We start from the raw sequence: 18,766 nt of genomic DNA, 5'->3' as shown, positions 1-18,766 counted from the left end.
TCTGGGGGTTGGCTCAAATTATCTTTATGTATGAGATGTTTTTATATGTAAAACTATCTGATAAACACAATGGCATAATCATTTTCGAAACAAAAATGCACGAACTGTGAGAAAAAAGCAATTTAAGTTTTAAATTGGAAATATAGCATATTTGGCAACACTGTAACCAAAAATTACTATTTTTTCTAGATTCCCTGACTCATTGCCTTCAAAATGCATCTCACCGATTGTTTATAGACCAAATGAAGCCAAAGATATGAATAAAAGTTAATAATTGATGATTTTTTTCTATGGAAAATTTTCCATGCACGATTATGACACGCCATACAAATTTTGTCATCAATACACACCTATGACACGTGTGAAACCGACTTTTGTTTACATTTTTAAAGAAAACTCGCAATGTAGTTAACCGATTCTCGTAATATTTGAGAGATTAATGCAGCATAGATAGAAGCATCATTTATCTTCTTTGAATTATTTATACCATTTATAAGTTTCAAGATACTCAATCTCAAACTTTAAAAATCGTTTTTCTCGAAATGTGCAAAATGGCGCTTGTCATAAGATAGCACAACAGCGACGACTTCCTGTCGAGCAGGGTCGTTAACGAGTATCTCTATGATGAAAAGCCGTAATTTATAGTGCTGCCGGAGGTCGCCGCTCACCAGTATATATAGCACAGAGTAGAGGAGAGACAGGCGATACTATGTGGGCATGGATGATCTTCGTATGCCCAACTCGGAGCCGCTACAGTGCTCGTTGTTCCTTTCTATTGGTCCGATCTGTCCAGCGGGCCTTTGACGCGCTGGAGTTGTCGGAAACTGTCGCGCCAATGACACACGAAAGCTTCGGTTATCCTTAACTTCGGCTGGCTCAGAGGGGTGATATGTCGGCGGGCGCGTCTCCCTTCGGCCGCCAGGCGATCAGTTCTTACAATGCTGTCGATTCTACAGTGGCCGGGGATCCAGCAAATTATTGTGAGTGGGTCATATTCGACCTCGATATCTTGGATTCAGGGAGAAAATGACTGACAGAGAATTCAGCAGCACAACAACGGATGTATCTTCCGGTTTCTGAGCCATATCAAGAAGCCGCCGATTGTTGAGTGGTAAGCGTGACCGCTACTCACCCCAGCTGGTATGTGTTCAATACCAGCCAAGGTCGTTGAGATTTTCCTGATGCGAAAAAAATCTGTGGTCACGCCTTCCTTCGGAAGGGATGTAAAGCAGTTGGTTCCCCGTCCATGAGTTGATGGGTCGATATCTAGTACAAATAGTGGCCTCGTAGCTGAAATTGGCCATCGGAAAATAACAAAACCAAGAACAAGAAGAAAAACTAGAACCATAGTATGGGCGATAGCCGAGGCCGAGAACACGGTACATGGCGCCCTTCCCTTATTACGCTTAACACGTCAGTGAATATCCGCACGTGATTCCTATGCTTGGTGGCCATCAGTCGATTGTATTTGGCTCCGACTTCCCTACCGGCAGTTCCGGCTCTCAGTTCTGTAGACAAATTTGTGTCCATATTGAATCCACGGTCGTGCCAGGTCTGGTCGCGAACTCGACGTAGTCCTCTCCGGCCGTAGGCTCTAAAAATCCCAATTTTCTTATGGCGGTGGTGAGTGCAGCCGCCCAACGAAGGAAGAGAATCCGGTCCTCCACGCAAGTCGCTTCAGCAGGCATACTAGAAAGTAGGACTGAAGCAGCGCGAATTGTCCTGTAGTATAGGGGGTTTAAAATATTGATGAAACGCTCCATATTGCAGGACAACAGCTCTACCCCGTAGAATATCCCACTGTAGACTAGTATCTGGCTTATGTTCAGTGCAGTGCGACGGTTGCAGCGCTTGTGCCAGAAGCTGATCGTTTTGATTAATCACAACCGGCTCCAGCAGTAAACTTTGATCCGTCGAAAATGTGACGCGAAAGTAAAGCGACGGTCCACGCTCCTATAGGATCTTCGGCATCTTACGGTAGGAAACGACCGCTCCGTCCAGCAGATGCGGCCTCCCTATTGCAATATGGTTTGTGCTGCAGCAGTACGATTTCAACGGGTGACATGTTAAAGCCGATTGATACCAGCTCACTGCACTTACGCCAGCTTGAAGTTCACGTCATTGGTGTAGGTAAAAATATGTGACGGCGAGGACTGATCCACGGAGAACCCCGTTGTCCTCTGAAAAGCTCCAAGTCGGAACTGTTGTTGACTAAAAAATTTACGCTGCTCCATTAGATCCATCAAACGTCTATCGACCATTCACTCCACCGCCTTAGCGAATCAGGGGAGCAGACTGATAGGGCGGAAATCGTCCGGCGTTCTATTCCCCTCGCATCGCTTTAGGATAGAGGTTTTCAGAGCTTCCTCCCACGAAGCGGGCATCGGTATCCAAACCGGCGGGCAATGTCGTAGTAGAAAATAGCAAACGTCATTCAATCCGGCAGACTCGCCGTTTACCGATTCCAATGCTGCACAAAGTTCACTTCGGGTGAAAGGTTGGTTGTATACTTGGCCTGAATCAGATTCTAAACGCACGGGGTTGTTTTCAGCCCTTTTCTGATTCGCATGAACGCAGGTGGCAAAGCGGTGTCTGCAGACAGGGAAGCGAAGTGCCTGCCTAGTTCGTTGCCGATGACCGTGGGATCGATCGTCGTGTACCCCTTAACGGCATTGTAACTGTGTCGCCATTTTCCGCTTAAACCCGGTGTCGAGGAGTCTGGATAGATACCTACCAGAAAACTGATCCAGTTGGTATCTTCTACCTCTTTAATCGCTTTCATGGCTTCCATTATGACCTTGCTGAAGTGGTCAGCTTGCTGATTTCGTCGCGGATTGTCCAATAGAAGGCTCCACCAATGCACCGCCTGTAGGGGAGAGTTCCCACTTGTCCTTCAGGATGCAGGTAATGGCGGCTTGGTTGAATTTACTGGTGAGTTCCTCCGGAGTGTATGACTCCTCCCGATTTATTAGATCGTTGACGGTCTCATCGTAGCAGGTCCAGTCCGGCATCTTCAGCGGGTTGTTGCAGATAGCATCTGAGCGTACGTAATCTGGATAGGGAAGTGGTCACTGTTGTATAGGTCAGCGAGAACAGTCGACCCGCAAGCTCCTGCCTGCATCTCCAAGTAAATAGTGACGTAGATGGCAAAAAAATGTCGAACTGCCTTCGGTGAGAACAACGGCTTCATTGTTTTCGACTATTTCCATGTCGTTTCCTCTGCTGTTGCATGTATGTGACCCCCACCTCGTGAGCTTCTCGTTTACATCTTTCTTGATGATGAATGGGGTCTTAACATGGTCAATGAGCCGCTGAAGTTTGCAGCCCACATTCCGAGTACTGCCGGGAATAAACAGGGATATGACGGTACACTGGTGTGGATAATCGATTCTCCACGCGACGGCTAATAGTTCGGTATCCAAAGGTATCGGTCGGGATGGCACATCGACCCGGATGATCAAACTCACCGTCTGGTATATGTAATTCCCAGTGGTGGCGTACCACGAATACTAGTGTCCAAACCATGATTTGTCTGATCCCGGATATGCATCTCCTACAGGGGCAAACAGATGGGCAATGATCCTTTGCAGGTCACCCAGGCATTCCTCAAAGCCATTTGTGCCCCACTAACCACGTCTCTTCCACTAACCGCTATTCCTCTTAAGGCTTATTGCAGGGTCGGGCAGGTGAGTGCGGGGATACCGGGAATCCCTGAAATTGTGTTATCTCATCGTTTAGGTCATTTCATTAGGCAGGCAGATATTGGAATCTTTCTCGTCCTGATTCGGTTCCATACTATTTTAAATCTGATCGGCGTAGGTGGCTCCTCTGTGGTTTGGTGCGATTAGTGCTCTTGTTTAGAGAAAGAAAAGTTTTTCGGAAACTTTCACTTTAATGATGGCCACCTCTTCCGTATATGCAGGACTCTTTTTTGCTCTAGTTGGGAGCTTGCCGTTGCAGGTTTTCAACTTCGGGGCGTTGGTCTATGGGTTGTTTCGGTCTCAAGGATGGTCCAGGCTGCAGTTCAGGCGTGTTTCCTGGTTTGAGTACATCCAAGTAGCATGCCGAAATTTGCCACAACGCACTATGTTCACTAAGCTGTATTTAGGATGACCAAACTGTTTGTGCTTAAACCGTTGGTTTTAGATATATAGTGTCTTAGGACAACTTTCTTAGAACTTTCTTGCCGATTTTTTTATATTAGTCGAATTAGGGTGGTCCTTGTGGTTAAGGTGTTCCAAGTATCAACTTTTTAGATGTGTAAAATTCAGTTACTTAATGTTCTACAAAGTTATAAATCAATCAAATTGAAGCAACTTTTCTGAAAAAACTGTATAGCTATCTCTAATGGTTCATGCGTTATAATTTTTGCAATATTTAAGGTAGGGTGGCTCTTGAAAAATTGGTTTTCTAATAATATCTTTTTATGTGTCAATTTCTTGCACATACTTTGTTCTAGAGGTTTTTAGAACTTTTGTAAATGCACATTTTTGCCAAAGCAATAAATGGTTTGCATAGTTACAGGCGATTTTCAAAACAAAAATGTTTTTTTCAAAGCTCTTTATCTTCCAAGATTGCAAATGGATTTTCAATCTTTTAATTTCATTTGAAAGATCAGAACTTTTCTAGTTTTCGGTGAAAAATTTGCGAGAGCGGTATTTCTGTAAAAAATAATGATTTTTTGAAAATAGTGTATTTTTGAACAAAAATCGTTCATAACTTTTCAAATAGACGAGATAATAGCTTACTGCAGCAAAAATATGCGTCATACAAAGTTCCAAAAGTGCTGCAAAAAAGTATTTACGATAAATCAATCTATGAAATTAACTGAGAAATAATTTTAAAAAAATTCAATGTGTGCGATAATTCCGAAAGTCACGCAAATTTTATTAGATATGTTTTTGAAAGAAGAGTCTACCGTACATCTAAATGGCTGCGTGAATTTACAGTAGTGTTAGTTGCAAACTATCGTTAACTCTAAATCGGCCAACAAAAGTTATCCATGTTCACTTAGTAAGTAGATTCTTTTTGGTTTGTACTTGTGCACAAAATGAGTGCTGGAAAGAAAATGCTTTAATTCACGTCTTGTTATCTTAAAATGAAAACTTGAAATGAGTTTGTTAGCGCAAATTATTGTATGTCTTTCGAACATTTATTCAATGTTTAAAAGTATAAATTAAATATGGACTATAATAATGGCTGTCGGTAAGTTAATGTAAGGTTCTCAATTATTTGTTATTTATTTTATTTCAAAACAAAAAAAAAGTAAGAGGTCTAATCACGAACTGGCAAAATAACTCATAAAGCATAATTCCATAGAATCTCTATAATGCATGTTGACGGTACTTGAATTATTAGCCATGTAATAGATAACTTTTATTTAAAATTTATCGTAGAATATTTAAAATTTATCGTAAGAGATTGAGCAATGAAAACGCGACCCCTTAAATTCACCATTTTTCATTTGTCATTTCATACATTGATTTGTCATAAATACTTTGTTTACAGCACTTTTAGAACTTTGTATGGCGCATATTTTTGCTGAATTGACAAAGTTATTATCTCGTCTAATTGAAAAGTTATGGACGATTTTTGTTGAAAATACACCATTTTTAAAAATTCATTAATATTTTTACAGAAATAAAACTCCCGCAATTTTTTCACTGAAAACTAGAAAAGTGCTAATCTTTCAAATGAAATTAAAAGATTTAAATTATATTTGCAATCTTCGACGATATATAGCTTTGAAAAAAAACCATTTTTGTTTTGAAAATCGCCTGTAACTATGCAAACATAAGAAATAGAAACTTTATTGTTTCATTTACAAAAGTCATAAAAATCTCTAGAACAAAATATTTGCAAAAAATTGACACATAAAAAGATATTATCAGAAAACCACTTTTTCAAGAGCCACCCTACCTTAAATATTGCAAAAATTATAACGCATGAACCATTACAGATAGCTATACAGTTTTTTCAGAAAAGTTGCTTCAGTTTGACCACAAGGACCACCCTAATTCGACTAATATAAAAAACCGGCAAGAAAGTTCTAAGAAAGTTCTCCGAAGAAACTATATATCTAAAACCAACGGTTTGGGCGCAGAGTTTTGTCTTCCTAAATGCAGCTTTGGGACCATAGTGCAACGGTAGCACAGCGTGGAGGACGGGGTGTAGGGTCGGTTGCAACTGCCTAATAGTCCGAGATAAATGCGTTCCGGGAGGGTTGTACTGTAGCTGGACAGAACAATTTATGAAAAAATATTTCATAATCTTGACAATTATTCCACGAACACGAATGGTACAATGTTGCTCATATTCTAAAAATCTTGAACCAGTTTATGGATACATTAATATTTTACGATTTTTTTAACAATTTCACGAGCACGGGTATTGAATCGTAACTAATTTAGCCAAGATTCAATATTCGGAAGGAATTATGAACTAGTTCACGGTGATTGAAAGGATTTATGAATGACATTCCAAGTTTCGTGAAATGGTTCACGAGAAAATATGTTTTGATTTTGTGAACTAATTCACAACCAAGCAAAACAGATCATGTTCAAGATGTAATCACGTCGTATAGTCGGACTCTGAATAATGTTCCTAAATCTATGAATAAAATCGCGAGTCAAGCTTTGGTTTTATGAATAATGTTTATAAAGTTGTGAACTAGTTCACATACGGAAAATCGGTTTGGTAATGACACGGAGGAAACCTGAAGTTCTTAAAATAAAAGCAAATATTTTCACTAAAAACCCTTAAAACACTCGGACGACTTTGTTGCAAATTTTTGGATATATCTTTTGATCCAGTGAATCAATTTTCAATATAAAAACGGTTATATTTAGGGGAATAGTTGCACTATCAAATGAATATGAAGAGATAGGGATGCAGTTGGCCAATCCGGAGAGATTACCGGAAATGTACTGTACACCTCGTAATTTCAAAACGAATCCTTATCTGATTTTGATGTTTGGAAATGAAAACGTGTGAAATCTAATTTTTTTTATTTTGTGACCATACAGGAATGCTTTCTGTGCTACAAAGGCATTGTCGATTACCTTGCTGGATGTCATGTGACCGAAAACACTGGTGTCCGGTTCCGGAGAACCAATTCGGATTTAGAGGTCATGCGACACATTGAATGACTTTCTCGACGAAATAAGTCAAGTGGAAACAGCAAAGATGCCATTTTGGACATAGATGTTCATCGCAGCATCTGTTCCCGAGCTCTTGTGTTTGATTCTGGAGATGTCCAGATTTAGAAGACATTTATGTCAAGTAACATTTTCTCGCTAATAGGAAGGTCAACCAGGACCAGCGAAAATTTAGGGGTAATTCGTTTCAAGCAACACATCAATTCACACGAGATCAAATATACAACTAATAAAGCAACTGCTAGACCTACATACCAGATATGTAGGAACTGTAAGATCCAACAAGCCGTGGATCCCTTCAGATTTCCTGTCTGTCAAAGATCGTGAACCCGGCTCTGTTTTAGAGGGATGAAATAAGGGAAGTAGACTAGTTTCTTACTATCAGAAAAAAGGTAAGAAACCAGTAGTACTACTGACCTCCAAACAATTTCCGGAACCAGCTGCTTCAACAGAAAAACCGCTTGTAGTGAAGTACTACAATAAAACAAAAACGGGAGTAGATTTAGGAGACCAGCTTACTCGAAAGTACACAGTCCAAAGGAGAAGTAGAGTTTGGAGTAAAAAAATTGTAATGGAAATGGTAGATATTGCAACTCTGAACAGCTACCTCATGTTTACTGAACTTTTCACTGGTTGGGGAAATCGTTCAGAATACTTGAGGATACTTGCAGAACAACTCGCAATTCCATATATGCGTGAACAGCTTTCCTTTGGAATACACCAATGGATTTAGTAAATGACACAGAACATTTCATTGAGCAGCACGTAGAAGAAGAAACAATAAGGAGAAAGGAATTATGTCAAAAGTGTCGTAAAGTTGCTGTTGATTCTTGTGTTCTTTGCAAACTTATTTTTTGTAGAAAACATGTAAAAGTAGAGGAATTTGTCCTGTGCAAATAAAGCCACGAAAATGATAACCTTTCAATAGCACGTGTCACGACGAGTGAGTTCAGGAGATCCTGTTCTAAATGTTCAAAACAGTAGATACAGAACACTAGATTAGGATTGTCGCTGGTCTTCCCAATGTTTCCACCTTGAAGAATGTTTGTTTTGCTTTCGGTTTATATATGTCAAGGTATCGAAAGTCTCTCTAATAGAAGTCTTTGGTACGTGAATTTTTGGTACACGCAGAAAAAGATGGCCTGCTAGTTTTCACAAACCGTTTAGTTGAACTTCAGATTCGTAAAATGCAGAGTTTGCCCATTTTTCATCTCTGTCTCGACTATTCCGCTGTGATTTTGATGCGTTCAAGACCGAAAACGTCCAATGCATAAAATTTATAGCAGAAGAAAGGGGAGGCAAAAAATGATGTCTTATCTGCTATGAAACAAATTTCTATGTGGCATACTATTATACTATAATGCCACATGAATCTGTGGTCTGAGGTCTATCAAAACTAACTATTTGCGTTGTATTGAAATAACTAAGGGAAAATTCAAGAATTATAATAAATTGTAATAAATATTGTGGTTTTTACCCCTGAGATTGAAACATATAAAAGTTATGAAATGTTTCCATCTTGGCTTTTCCTCTTGTCGAAACAAATTAATGAATAAATAAATAAATAAATAATAAAATAATGATTCCAGTAGTAGTTTTCACATGATATTTATGCGTGACAGATAATTTTTATGTGCTATTACACATTGCAAAAAATCATGTGCAAAATCAATATATTCAATATAACGAATTTCCTCGGTTTAATTTTTCAACTGTTATTGTTATGAAATGAAAAAGCTTTTATGTACCGCACAAGGAAATGAAAATTTATCAAAATTCAGTACAGGTTTAGACAGTCTGTGCATTCAAATTAGGGAAAATATATCAGCCAAGAATGGCAATTGTATTGATGGCTAAAAGAAACAAAAATGATTAGTCGGAATTACCCTTAAATCTACACTGGTCCTCTTTGACCATCCGATTATCGAGAAAATATTACTTGACATAAATGTATTCTAAATCTGGACAACTCCTCCGAAATCGAACACAAGAGCTCGGGAACAGATACTGCAATGACCATCTGTGTCCAAAATGGCATCTTTGCTGTTTCCACTTGACTTATTTCGTCAAGAAAGTGTGATTCAATGTGTCGCATGATGGTAATGACCTCTAAATCTGAATTGGTTCTCCGGAACCGGACACCGGAGTTCCGGGACTGAAGTGAAAATGGCCATATGCGTCCGAAATGTCATCTTTGCTCTTTCATCAGTCTTATTTCGTTGAGAAAGTGTGATTTGATGTGTCGCATGATGGTAATGACCTCTAAATCCGAATTGGTTCTCCGGAACCGGACACCGGAGTTCCAGGACTGAAGTGAAAATGGCCATATGCGTCCAAAATGTCATCTTTGCTCTTTCATCAGTCTTATTTCGTTGAGAAAGTGTGATTTGATGTGTCGCATGATGGTAATGACCTCTAAATCCGAATTGGTTCTCCGGAACCGGACACCGGAGTTCCGGGACTGAAGTGAAAATGGCCATATGCGTCAAAAATGTCATTTTTGCTCTTTCATCAGTCTTATTTCGTCGAGAAAGTGTGATTTGATGTGTCGCATGATGGTAATGACCTCTGAACCCGAATTGGTTCTCCGGAACCGAACACCGGAGTTCCGGGACTGAAATGAAAATGGCCATATGCGTCCAAAATGTAATCTTTTCACTGGATCAAAAGATATAACCAAAAATTTGCAACAAAGTCGTCCCGGTGTTTTAAGGGATAAAAGTGTCTCACAGGAATTGCTTTCGTAACGAACGTAAAAGCGTGATTTTTCCAGGATTCACGTTTTTGGGAACAATTTTTTCCGTGCCACTACTGGTAATCCGAGGAAGAATTCTCCGCAATTTTTGTGGGATCAGAGTTTTAGATCAGTTACAACCCAAAATATTGTGTTTGTCATGGCTGTAAGCAGTACCGTAAACCGGGGTGACTTTGATCACTCGAAACTTTTTTTCGTAGATCGCTTATTAAACCAGAATAGTCTACCGAATCTTTATAATTTGAAATGGTTTTTCTCTAAACTTATGAAATACTGATTTGTTATACTCTCTGAGTATATCGTTCGGTTTTTGGGTACAAAAACTACAAAAAAAACGAAATTTGACTTTACCTTATTTTTATGAAGCTTCGTTAGGTGTATATTTTTTATAAAACAAATAAATCTCAGATTTGAACAAGAGTAATAAATTACAAGCGGGTTTTTATTTTCCTTTAGATTGGGATGTGCCAAATTTAGTTTTAAGAGTTTGTTTATTTTAAATGCATTCTTTGTGAAACTAGTTGGCAATTATTTCAAATTATTTTAAGCTCAAATTCGCAACATTTCTTTAATTTTTCAATATTCCAACGTGTTAAAATGGTTGAAACTTATTGTACATTGATAAAGCAATGAAATAAACCAATTTTAGTAATTTTAAAGGTTTTCAGAATCTTTTATTCTAGTTGGACACAAATCATACGAATTTTTGGTTACTCGAATTTTACAGCACATTGCAAAACTTTGTATAATACCAATTAACATCTATTTAACAATGAGTATCTTTCCAGAATTAGTTTAAACAAACATTTGAATGAAAAACATTGACATCAAAAACTTTATGTGGGTGAACATGCGGGTTATCAAAGTCACCCCGGAATACGAAAGCAAATTTCAACTTGAAATCATTTTTGGAAAAATAGCTGTAAGCGGACAATTTTAGGTAAAATCATCCAATCTTGTTCTCCATGCATCAGTACATGGTTTTAATATGTCAAACTTCAAAAAAATGTGTTGCGTCTAAAATATGTAACGAATACTTTGAAAAGTGATCAATGTCACCCCGGTTTACGGTATAGTATCGCTTCCGATAGACTGTGAAGTAAATATGATTAAATTGCAGAATAAGAAAGTGGCTTTGCGGGTGAACACCATTGAGGTGGATTTTGGGATAACTCACGATAGAACTACGATTCACGAGATGAAATAGCTACTTGGCATGGTGAACATGGAGCTAAAGCCTACGGAAGTCTTCGAGTTCTAATAATGTTCTTATTCACGTTAACCAAAGCAGAAAGCTTCATCAACCTACATCAGACACTATACTACATTTTCGTGAACAGCAGTTCGAAAATAAACTCTCACAAAAAAGGCAGTGTGGAATTTTTTTTTTGTAAATCGTCATCAAATATTAAAATATTTTCAAGGATACGACATGGCGCAGTCGCCAAGTGAGTAAATAATAAAACAGAAAAGAGGCTTTCGGAAATGAATGAATTTATGAACAAGCTGGTCTTAGATTCTGAAAAAAAAATGATCTGAGTGAATAGGTGTCTGAATATCAATGAACAGAAATAAAAGATCACAAAACCAAAAAAATATGATACCTAATAAATAGTCAGAGCGAGCAGGTCTCTGCAAAAAAAGTGGAGCGAGTAGGACTCTACGGAGCGAGTAAGTCTCCATAACGTAACATAGCAACTAGAGCGAGCAGGTCTCTTTGAAAATCTATGAACATTTGTTTTTTTTTGTTGTTTGGTTATAGTTAAATATGTGCGTGCCCCGAAAGAAACTGAGGAAGTTGATTCGTCGCTAGATTTAGCCAAACAGCTGGCGGAAGAGCGTTCAATGCGAGCACATTTGGCAAGGGAGCTTGAGAAATCACGCAAGATAAACGATGAACTTAGCGCAGGTCTTAACGCGCTGGACACGGGAAGTAATCCGGACAACCAAAATCTTGATTTCGACGTTCGTACCGGTCTCAGCAGCACTCGACACATGGCTTTCACTCCCAGTACGTCTCGCAGTTTAGAAGAATCGAGGTTTCTGTCCTCGATTAACCAGTTGTCGGTGGCATCGATTAACGTACCAGAGTGCAAGGCGACCGATGACGAACAAATCCATTGGCAGACTTTTGAACTGTGGAAAGATTTACTCACTGATTCAATGAAACTGGCAGGTATCGAAGAAGAGGCAACCATGTATACCGTTTTCAAGGTCAAGGCAGGGCCTCGTCTACTAGAGATTTTCAGGAACACCAAGTCTCATGCTGATGCACCGGGCCCTGATTCGGCACCTTTCTCTAATGCCATGTATCGCCTGAAGACCTATTTCGGCTCGGGATCTGATGTTATGTTGATGAGGCATCGGCTGGCATTAATGTTTCAGAAGCACGAGGAGTCCGATCTAAACTTTATTATAAGAGTTGGGTCAACAGCACGTCTTTGTGAATTCCACGAGGATAAAGAGTTCGAAGAAATAGTGGCAACGGTGGCAGAACATGCCATGAACCGCGACGTGAGAACTACTGCTTTGAAAATGCTGAGCCGCAAGGGCAGCTTTTCGGACCTTGTCGATAAAGTTCGCGAGCTAGAAGCCATACGACTCAATGAAGAGTATATAATGCAAAAACTCGGAAAACAGTCTGAGAAATCAGCACATGCGTTGATTGCTACGGTAAGATCGCCGCTAAACAGAGAAGCAAATCGCTTTACTCAGGAAAACATGAACACTCGTGGGTATCCGGCCCGTCGAGGTAACTGGCGTACTCCAAGAGGCAGATATTCATTCGCAAGGGCTCAGGTTCAACCCCGAGTACAGTTACAGCCCGGAGAAAGGTGTTGGCGCTGTTACAGTGTTTATCATTCAGCCAGCATTTGCAATGCAAAGGATAATGTTTGTAACAAGTGTGGTGTTGTTGGGCATATCCAGCGGGCGTATACTGCTGGCGCATACAAACGTACTGCTCAGTACGGTATAGAAGCAGCACCAGCCAAAATCGCCACCATTGAGAAGGTTGAGGAAATTGTGGCCAGTGACAATACGGTAAGTACCATTAAGGAAGATTAATTTGAGTACAAAAGGATCATGAAAAAAAAAACTAAAAAAAAGTGAATATTATTATATAGTAAACTTGATGTTGGTATGCCTTCAACATGAACATGAATAAAATATAACAAACAATAACTTTTCGTTGTTTATCATACAGAAAACATATTTCAAAAAGGAAGGTGTAATTTGCTCTAGTCCGTATCGGTCCTCTATGAATACTCTTGATTTGATAGCGACGAAACGAGAAGCAGAGGTATCAGACGTTAATGAAACACATTCGTCAATTCCCGTTGAACCATCTCGGCTTATGATTCCGGATAACGAACAGGAGTGTGATGAAATGTATGATAAAAGTGTTAACGTTGTGAGTATAGCGGCTTCGCATGCTTTAATTGAAAGATCAGATGAAGGCATAATATTTGCAGTTGTGGCAGGATTGCGTTGTTCATTTTTAATTGATTCCGGTGCGCAGGTCAATACATTCACCGAGGACTTGTTCCAAAATTTAATGACAGACTCCAAGCATAGGAACGAAACATATAATGTAACAAGCCAAACGGATAGACCACTGAAAGCGTATGCATCCGTCGGAGATATCGAGGTGACAGCAACATTCCATGCATATCTGTATATCTCAGAGGATAGACCGGTTTTTATTGAAAAGTTTTATGTGGTCAAAGAAGCGCGTGCGCTTTTGAGTAGAGCAACGGCGTCACGATATAGCATTTTATTGCTCGGACTAAAGGTACCTGTACAATCTCAGCGAGTTGGACTGCAACAATCATTGTGTGCAGGTGAGATTGCAGTGCTTTCTACGGGAGAATTTTTCCCCTAGTTTAACGTGCCACCTCTAGTGGAAAAGCGTATCCAAGAGCTAATGAAGGCAAATATTATAGAACCAGTGACCGACGGGATGGATACGTCCTTTTGCTCTTCTATGTTGGTGGTGCCTAGAGGCAAAGAAGACATCAGGTTGGTCATTGATCTGAGAGGCCCTAATCGGTATATTTATCGAACTCCATTCTCAATGCCAACTGTGGAACAGATTTTGGCTGAACTAAATGGAGCTACTTGGTTCTCCACTATCGACATATCTAGTACATTTTTCCACATCGAACTGGATGAGGAATCAAGGCATCTAACCAACTTCTTCACCGAGTTTGGAATGTTCCGATGTGTACGACTGCCTTTTGGACTCTGCAATGCTCCGGATTTATTCCAAGAGACACTTCAACGGAAGATATTGGAAGGGTGCAAAGGATGCAGAAATTACTAGGACGACATTCTGGTATTTGGATTGACAAAGGAAGAGCATGACCAGAATTTAGCAGCTGTCCTTGCATGTTTGGCGAATCACAATGTTAAACTCAATGAAAGCAAATGTGTCTTCGGCAGCCAGAACGTGAGATTTCTGGGTTTCAAATTAACGCCGCAGGGATGGATGATTGAAGAGGAAAAAATTTCTGCCATTTCAAAATTTCAGACTCCTGTCAGTTGTTCTGAAGTCAAAAGCTTCCTCGGTTTGAAAACGTTTGTAGACAAATTCATCATACACCGAGCAACCAGAACGGAGCATTTGAGAGCATTGGCAGTATCTGAAAGATTTTATTGGACAGAGAATGAAGATAGGGAATTCACTTATCTCAAGGATGAGGCACTAAAAACGATTAGGCGCTTAGGATACTACAACCCGTCAGACCGTATCGAATTGTTTGTTGACGCTTCGCCAACAGGTCTGGGCGCTGTGCTCACTCAATATAATGAGGCAGGTAAACCTCGTATCATTGCTTGTGTATCTAAAGCCCTTTCCCATACCGAGCAACGTTATCCACAGACGCAAAAAGAAGCTCTTGCTGTTGTTTGGGGAGTTGAGCGATTCAGCTATTACTTGTTAAGTAGATCGTTTGTTATACACACAGATGCTGAGGCCAATCAGTACATATTTAACACCAATCACCGACTGGGTAGAAGAGCAGTGACGCGTGCTGAAGGTTGGGCTTTGAGGTTACAACCATATGACTTTTCTATACAGCGCATACCCGGCAACGAAAATGTTGCTGATGCACTGTCCAGGCTTATACCAGAAACGCAGGAAACGGAACCGTTTGAAGATGAGAAACATTTTCTCTATGCACTGGATACTGGATGCATGGAGCTTACATGGACTGAAATAGAAAGCATGTCAGAAAGCGATGAAGAACTACAATTAGTACGCGACGCACTTGAGAATAAAAGATGGTCGCAGGACATACGTGCATACGAAACTCATAAGAAAAAGTTGCACTGACTCGGGTCTTTGGTATTTAAGGATGAGCGTGCAATTCTGCCACGATCTCTTCGCCGAAACGCTCTTAAATCCGCTCACAGTGGCCAAGTAGGTGAGGTTGCCATGAAACGAATTATGCGCCAATTTTTCTGGTGACCAAAAATGTCTGCTGAAGTATCTAGATTCGTCAAGGAATATAAAACATGTGTATTGTTGTCCAAACGCAACCCTCCTGTACCACTTACTTCAAGAGATCTACCAGAAGGACCACGGGAAATTCTACAGATCGACTTTTTATCGGTTCCTAACTTTGGCACAGGGGAGTTTTTGGTCGTCATCGACACATATTCTCGATACCTATATGTTGTTGAGATGAAATCGATTGATGCAGAGTGCACGAATTCTGCCTTGTGTGAGATATTCCAGACCTGGGGGTTACCAATTATAATCCAAAGCGATAATGGTCCTCCATTCCAAAGTGCAGCATTCGTCAAATTCTGGAATGATAAGGGGATTGAAATACGTAAGGCGATACCTCTCAGTCCTCAATCAAATGGAGCTGTTGAAAGACAGAATCAGGGAATCACGAAAGCACTGGCAGCTTCCAGACTGGATGGAAGAAATTGGCGTTATGCTCTCCAGGAATACGTCCACCGGCACAATACATTGGTGCCTCACTCACGACTTGCAGTGACGCTTTTTGAATTAATGGTGGGTTGGAAGCATCGCGGTACGTTTCCCAGTCTATGGGTTAGTTCGTCGAACAAAAAAAATCGATCTTGCAGAGATTCGGGATCGAGATACGAAGTTCTCCAGTAAAATGTATGCTGATACAGTCCGGGGTGCGAAAGAATCCGACATCAAAATCGGTGACGTAGTTCTGCTCGCTCGTCAGAAACGATCTAAAACGGATTCTACCTTCTCATTGGAGCGCTTCAGGATAGTTGCTAGAGAAGGAGCAAAAGTTGTTGTAATAAGTAGCACAGGCGTACAATACGCGAGAAATATTCAGGAAGTGAAAAAAGATACTTCTCTTGAAACATCTGAAGGACTTGCTCACGAGGAACTTGGTAAACAGGTAGATAACGGTGGATTTCCTACTCTTGACGACGTTGCAGGATGTTCAGATGTTGGCAGTTCCAGTATAATCCAGCAGACAAATGCACAACGAACACTTCGCAACCGGAACTCCATGAAACGTCCATCGAGACTTGATGATAACTTTGTATACCGTGTGTTCCACTAGAATCCTCAACGCAGAATGATTTTGTTCCAACCAGTTGTTTGAGAATACCATAGAAACAGTAGAGAAAAGTTTTCGATATAATACAGCATAGAAACAACTGACTTACTTTGTTATTTTTTTTGTGGGCAATACGCGCATGATATCACCACTCCATAATATATGGTCTGACATACCAATGAGTTAAAAAAAATAAAATACCTTAGCACAGCACTACAAAATCTACTTATTACATCCTCTTAGATTACATCTAAAAACAATTTCAGTCGGTGAGTTACAGGGATACCAGGTATGTTTTTCAAATGCCATAAAAATGTCTTCATTTGTCTTTACTGACCAGGATTATGAATCGGTTCTAGATTTTGGGCCAGAATTCTGCCCTAAATCAGTCAAGACATCCGAAAAAAATTGTCTTCAAAATGAAAAACCCGTCTTCACAACCTTTCAAATGTCTTCAAAATGAAGACATGTTTTCACATCTGCCATCGCTGTGAGTTATATCCCAGTCAAAAAAAGAAGGAGAACGAACACTCCCAGTCAAAAAAGGCAGACGAACATAGTCAGTCGATTTAAACACTTTGACGTTTTATTCAACTCGTCTGTGCTGATTGCCCCTGGGAACAAATGCAATTTGCAGACGCGATTTAAGGACAATTTCAATAATTAGATAAATTTGAAGGTGTAGTAGCGCATCCGAGTTGGCAAATAGCCCCCGTTAGTCAGCAACTTGCCATTTTGACTGGAATGAAATGACGCAGAGAGTACGGGAGGGAACGGATGTAGTAAATCAGATAAATCATCAAAATGTAAATAAAAATAAACTTTTAATTTGTTGTCAAATAAACCTGCTATGCAAAAAATGTCTTGACAGAACTCCTTTCTATTCTGCGAAAATTGTTGCCAAAATAAACGGAAGGCCGACTAGGCTGACATATAAATACCAGCGAGCGGCAGGCTATTAGAAATTTGCACTCGGCTATCCGCCATAACTTTACGTTTACGGGAAAATAGGATGAGCTGCTACACTGGTTACACTCAAATCAGTATTTACAAATTTTAAGTTATACTGATACTCCAATCAAATAATATAAGAAATGGAAAAATACTAGATGAATATAAACTGGAATATTTATGACTGATACGCTAAGGAATAGAATTGAATTCTTGTAATTTCTTGTAAATCAGAATAAAGCAAGGATAGCAAAAAAAGAAAGAAGATAATTTTACAAATAATTAATTTAGGTGTAGTTGATATTTCTGAAGGGGGAAAAGGATTGCACGAAAGAGAGAAAAAACGCATTGACAAACGCAAAGTCCGAACCGGAAGTCAGGAAGTTTAGTCAGCGAGGGAGAGGACCGCGTCATTCTGTGAACGATTTTCGTGAACAGCAGTTCAAAAATAAATTCTCACAAAAAAGGCAGTGTGGAAATTTTTTTTGTAAATCGTCATCAAATATTAAAATATTTTCAAGGATACGACAATGTCGTCGAATATAAAACAGATAGAAATGAAATTTCTTCTTAAGAGACAATTCAGTACACGAATTATATTCGAACAAACATTGGCCCAATACTTCCAACGTAGTTTATGTGGTGAGAATGCGGCTGTTATATTTTATTTTTAAGAATCAAATCATTTAAGACCCACGGTTCAGTTAAGCTAATGCATTGAGCTGTATCAAATAATCCAACATCCAAAAGAACTGGGCAATCTATCTCACAACCAAATGGTTGGGAATAGAATCCTACTAAAATGATGTAGTAGGCTGTACTTTTTAGTAACAACACACATCTGACTATCACTATATATCAGTGGTAATCATAAAAATGTACACACGTATTTGCAACAATCCTACCGTCCTCATGCAGGATCCAATTTCACTAGATACTTTGTGGGCACAACGAGTCAAAGCAGATTGATTTTCACCCGCATGTTTGTACTCGTACGTGATCCTATGCTGGTGGAATAAAGTGGTACTCAGCCGTTTCTAGGGTGTATTGATTTTTTATTGACCATTCCCTTCAAGCTCTTCTGTTGGGATGGATATTGATTCTGGCCCATCACAATAAAAAAATTACACACGCCAAAACAAGATGAGTTATTCGAAGTGACTGTGAAACTAGATCTGGAACAGCTAGACGTAGCGCAACATGAGGTGTGAGGATTGACAATGTGAGGCTACTGTTGGTGGGGATTTCAATCCAAAACGTGACATGTTACCTACCTTTTCTCTGTTCACGTCTACATATCTACACTGAGAAACAAAAATATACAGAGTTTACTTATTTTCTATGTG

General features: G+C 39.6%; 1 protein-coding gene across 16 annotated transcripts in view; it reads right to left on the bottom strand.

The window, feature by feature from the left end:
• LOC131684446 (voltage-dependent calcium channel type A subunit alpha-1) overlaps positions 1-18,766 on the bottom strand; it is a 481,660-nt gene that overhangs the window by 290,663 nt on the left and 172,231 nt on the right. The gene's annotated exons all lie outside the window — the stretch shown is intronic.

This window comes from Topomyia yanbarensis, chromosome 2, assembly GCF_030247195.1.
Source record: "Topomyia yanbarensis strain Yona2022 chromosome 2, ASM3024719v1, whole genome shotgun sequence".
Classification (NCBI taxonomy): Eukaryota; Metazoa; Arthropoda; class Insecta; order Diptera; family Culicidae; genus Topomyia; species Topomyia yanbarensis.
This window is presented reverse-complemented; position numbering and strand designations above follow the sequence as displayed.